At 60.9% G+C, this 5,401-nt stretch overlaps 1 pseudogene; it reads left to right on the forward strand.

The window, feature by feature from the left end:
- Positions 1–3,844: 3,844 nt before the first annotated feature.
- On the forward strand, positions 3,845–3,963 carry LOC142875031 (uncharacterized; annotated as a pseudogene).
- Positions 3,964–5,401: the final 1,438 nt, after the last annotated feature.

A 5,401-nucleotide genomic window follows, 5' to 3' on the forward strand; every position in this document is an offset into this window, starting at 1 on the left:
TCTTCTTTTTTTTTTTTTTTGCCTCTGGTTCTGTCGCGTTTCTGGGAGTGCGGGGGCGGCCCGGGGTGGGGGTGACCCCCACCCTCAGCGCCCGCCGGCCGCGGTGCCTGGCGCCCCAGCCCGCACCGTGGGGCCTCCTCTTGTCCCGAGCCGTGACACCGCCGCCACGCGGCAGCATGCGTGGCTTCTGGACTGTCAGGTCTCAGACCAAAGGTCTGCTCTGTGGGAGCCGACACGCTGGAGGAAACCTTGAGAGTCTGAGAGGGGAGGGAGTTCCAGAAGAAGGCCAGGATGTCATTTTGAGGGAGTATGTGACCAGAACTCCTCCCGTTGCTTTTGGGGTTCTATGGGCTACACGTAGGAATCTTTGGTGGTGGCACCTGATGTTCGGGGATCCGGAGTCACACCCAGACCTGCTCCACAGGCCTCCTTTTACTTTTCTCTTCGGATTCATTTTTTTTTTTTTTTTTTTTTTTGAGACAGAGTCTCGGTTTGTTGCCCAGGCTAGAGTGAGTGCCGTGGCGTCAGCCTAGCTCACAGCAACTTCAAACTCCTGGGCTCGAGTGATCCTTCTGCCTCAGCCTCCCGGGTAGCTGGGACTGCAGGCATGCGCCACCATGCCCCGCTAATTTTTTATATATATATCAGTTGGCCAATTAATTTCTTTCTATTTATAGTAGAGACGGGGTCTCGCTCTTGCTCAGGCTGGTTTTGAACTCCTGACCTTGAGCAATCCGCCCGCCTCGGCCTCCCAAGAGCTAGGATTACAGGCGTGAGCCACAGCGCCCGGCCGGATTCATTATTTTTAAAAAGTGTCTCTTATCTCTATTATTGCATTTACTTTTCTCTCTCTTTTCAAGCAGATGATGGGAGTCCAAGTATTAAGGTGACATGTGTTGCCCGTGCCCCCCTCCCCCCCCCGTGTTCTTATTCATTTACCCCTCATGTTGTTCCAGCATATTGTGGGGGCACCAATGTTAAGGACGGGTGCGTTGCCCTCTCCCAGCCTCCCCCCTCGGGTCAGAGCTTCAAGTGCGCCCATCCCCCAGTCGGTGCGTACCCACCCCATTCCTAATGGATGTGTATGCCCATCCCCTCCCCCCACCCGCCCGACACCCACCCGAAGAAGGTGATTCCTCTGTGTCCACTTAGGTGTCCATCGGTTCGTACCCATTTGCTGGTGAGCGCGAGCACGTGGTGCTCGTGTGTCCATTCTTGGGATACTTGGCTTACTGGAACGGGTTCCAGCTCTGGCCAGGAGAACCACGAGAGGTGCCCCCTCACCGCTGCTCCTCATAGCCGAATAGCACTCCGTGGTGTCCACGCGCCACATTTTATTTACCCACTCGTGGGTCGATGGGCACTCGGGTGGCTTCCAGGTCTTTGCGATTGTGACTTGTGCCCTGACACTAACCCTAACCCTTACCCAGCCCGTCTCCTCCACGGCCCCTGCCTGACTGACTCCTTCCCGCCCGGCCTATCACCTGTCACCGTCCTCTGCCCCTGCCTGACACGCTCCTCCCCGCCCGGGCCGTCACCGTCCTCGGCCCCTGCCTGACGGGGCTCCTCCGTCGCCTGGGCCTTCCAAGGGCTTGGTGTGGACGCTGGTTCCAGGACGCCCTCCCAGGAACCCGGTAGCAGGGCGGCCGCAGCGTCTCGCGCAACCCAACCGTCCGCCGGCTGGCCGCCGTGGCTAAGTGGCCTGCGGGGGACGTGCTCCCGCTGTGCCGTGGGGGCCCAGCCTGGTGTCTTCTCTGAGGCCCCGCGGCTGCCGCTCCCCGCAAGGGGAGAGCCGCGGAGGTGGGGACCGCCTCCTCATGGGGACGTACACCCAGCTCTCCACGTCGGATTCCGGGGCTCTCTGTCCTGCCAGAAGGCCCAGCTGGCCTGCGGGTCCTCAGAGTGGCAAAAACATCCGAAAACTGAGATTGAGGGTCCGGTGGGTGTCTGCACTTTTGTGCTGGGCACCCCAGGGAGGCCCGGGGGCTGGCTGGACAACGCGGTCTGCTGGGCTGGGGGGGGGGTTTGGAGGAGCAACTGATGCCCTTTGCACTTTGGGTAGCAAGTGTCTGAGGTGTCTCTGGGCCCTGTGCCATGTGGGGGCGGGGGCGGAGGCGGGGTGGGAGGAGGAGGAGGAGGAGGAGGAGGAGGAGGAGGAGGTGGGAAGGGCCGTGGCCTGCAGTCGTGTTCCCCGGGGTGGCACAGCATGTGGCTTCTTCCACAGGCTGCTTGGCCTGGGCTCCCTGCACCTGGGCCTTTGGAGGACTGGCCCTGTGCTTGCCAACACTTCCTGCAGGGACCCAGAGCTGGGAGGTTGCATCTCTCAGCCCTGGGTCGGGCAGAGCCCCAGCGGGCCATGCCCACAACCTCTCTCAGCAGGGGTCCCCCAGAAGGCTCCTTTGGGACCAGGATTCTCTTGCGGGTGACTCTTTAAGGTCTGGCCCCTGGATGGAGGGGCACCAGGAGTAGAGGAGCAGGAAGGGGAAGGGGGTGGCCATGCGAGGGGACACTTTCAGGCCAAGTCCCAGCTTCAGTCTGATCCTCCTGGGAACCCCGGGGTGGACATCACACCTCCTGGTTGCCCCGCTCTGAGACAAGGAGCCGGGCTTCGCATTGCCACAGCAGCCAGTCGTGGGCTGAGGACACCTGGGGCGTTGGGAACTCCCTGGCTTCTCCTTGGTTTAACATCTGGAGCTGCTTGTGAATCGTGCCGCCACACACACCCGAGTGCAGGTGTCTTCTGCACAGACTGCGGGCCTCGCTCTTCTGAATGCCGCTAGCTCGCGACCCACCCACGGGTGAACCTGGTCAGGGTGCTTTCTCTCAGGGGCAGACTCTGATCCGGGCGGGCTACCGGTGTCTCTGTTTGCTCCTTTCTTTCTTCCACTTCGGGAAAGGCTTCCTTACTGGGTGTGGAAATCTCCTATGCCTTTCCTCGCCTATTCTGTCAGCTCTAAAATTCTCTTTCGGTTGCCACCCTCACAGATGGATTAGGAAACTCTTTGCGGTGCACTCATTAGTGAAATGACCTCAATGACGCTGGAATCCAATATCTAATCGCCAATTTTTAGCGAGTCCACACGCCAGGGTGGTCGGGGTCCAATGCAGCCCCGGCCAGGCCCAGGCCCCTTGGACTGGGCCACAGGAGGACACAGAGGAGGGTCCCGGCCCCCACGGTAGGTAGAGGTGCGGGCAGTTCTCCAAGGGCTTGGGTGTTTTCCAGAGGGAGGAGATGGAGGGGACTGATTTCTTCAGCGCCCCACAAACCACGCCACCCCACCCCACCCATGGGACACATCCCGAGAGAGAGAGAGAGACGCCCCATACACTGGCTCCCCTCCCCCGTGCGCTGTGCCCCAGCCCTGGCCCGGGGGAATAGGCGGCCGCCGGGCCACAGGGTGGGGGGCGCAGCTGAAAGGGGTTGTGGGGGAGGGCCGCCCCTGGCTGGGGTCAAAGGGCGAGCGCCCCGCCCCTCCCGCCCGTGCGCAGTCAGCGGCCCCGGCGCGCTGGGGGTGGGGGGCGGGGAGGTGAAGGAGGCCAGGCGAGGAGAGGAGGGGGGCTGGAAGGGCTCCACCTTGGCGGGTCCAGCCGTGGAGGCGCATCTTGTGTGAGTGTGAGTGAGTGAGTGCGTGTGAGTGTGAGTGTGTGTGTATACAGAGACAGCCCCCAACCCCGGCCCGCCGCTCCCTGCCCGCCCCGCCTGTCACCCCCGTCCCTCGGAGCCCGCGGGACCCGGCCGGCGAACTCAACAGGCCCGACCCGGCGCGGGGCCTGGGGCGGGAGGAGGCGGCGGGGAAGCGCAGAGAGGCTCGGCTTCTTGAGCGGGGCAGGGGCGCCCTCCGCCGTCCACGGCCACACCACCCCGAACGCGCCCGATCCCGTCTGGTCTCGGAAGCTAAGCAGGGTCGGGCCTGGTTAGAACTTGGATGGGAGACCGCCCGGGAATACCGGGTGCCGTAGGCTTCTTCTTTTTTTTTTTTTTTGCCTCTGGTTCTGTCGCGTTTCTGGGAGTGCGGGGGCGGCCCGGGGTGGGGGTGACCCCCACCCTCAGCGCCCGCCGGCCGCGGTGCCTGGCGCCCCAGCCCGCACCGTGGGGCCTCCTCTTGTCCCGAGCCGTGACACCGCCGCCACGCGGCAGCATGCGTGGCTTCTGGACTGTCAGGTCTCAGACCAAAGGTCTGCTCTGTGGGAGCCGACACGCTGGAGGAAACCTTGAGAGTCTGAGAGGGGAGGGAGTTCCAGAAGAAGGCCAGGATGTCATTTTGAGGGAGTATGTGACCAGAACTCCTCCCGTTGCTTTTGGGGTTCTATGGGCTACACGTAGGAATCTTTGGTGGTGGCACCTGATGTTCGGGGATCCGGAGTCACACCCAGACCTGCTCCACAGGCCTCCTTTTACTTTTCTCTTCGGATTCATTTTTTTTTTTTTTTTTTTTTTGAGACAGAGTCTCGGTTTGTTGCCCAGGCTAGAGTGAGTGCCGTGGCGTCAGCCTAGCTCACAGCAACTTCAAACTCCTGGGCTCGAGTGATCCTTCTGCCTCAGCCTCCCGGGTAGCTGGGACTGCAGGCATGCGCCACCATGCCCCGCTAATTTTTTATATATATATCAGTTGGCCAATTAATTTCTTTCTATTTATAGTAGAGACGGGGTCTCGCTCTTGCTCAGGCTGGTTTTGAACTCCTGACCTTGAGCAATCCGCCCGCCTCGGCCTCCCAAGAGCTAGGATTACAGGCGTGAGCCACAGCGCCCGGCCGGATTCATTATTTTTAAAAAGTGTCTCTTATCTCTATTATTGCATTTACTTTTCTCTCTCTTTTCAAGCAGATGATGGGAGTCCAAGTATTAAGGTGACATGTGTTGCCCGTGCCCCCCTCCCCCCCCCGTGTTCTTATTCATTTACCCCTCATGTTGTTCCAGCATATTGTGGGGGCACCAATGTTAAGGACGGGTGCGTTGCCCTCTCCCAGCCTCCCCCCTCGGGTCAGAGCTTCAAGTGCGCCCATCCCCCAGTCGGTGCGTACCCACCCCATTCCTAATGGATGTGTATGCCCATCCCCTCCCCCCACCCGCCCGACACCCACCCGAAGAAGGTGATTCCTCTGTGTCCACTTAGGTGTCCATCGGTTCGTACCCATTTGCTGGTGAGCGCGAGCACGTGGTGCTCGTGTGTCCATTCTTGGGATACTTGGCTTACTGGAACGGGTTCCAGCTCTGGCCAGGAGAACCACGAGAGGTGCCCCCTCACCGCTGCTCCTCATAGCCGAATAGCACTCCGTGGTGTCCACGCGCCACATTTTATTTACCCACTCGTGGGTCGATGGGCACTCGGGTGGCTTCCAGGTCTTTGCGATTGTGACTTGTGCCCTGACACTAACCCTAACCCTTACCCAGCCCGTCTCC

The sequence above is a fragment of the Microcebus murinus genome, chromosome 13 (genome assembly GCF_040939455.1).
Source record: "Microcebus murinus isolate Inina chromosome 13, M.murinus_Inina_mat1.0, whole genome shotgun sequence".
Lineage (NCBI taxonomy): Eukaryota > Metazoa > Chordata > Mammalia > Primates > Cheirogaleidae > Microcebus > Microcebus murinus.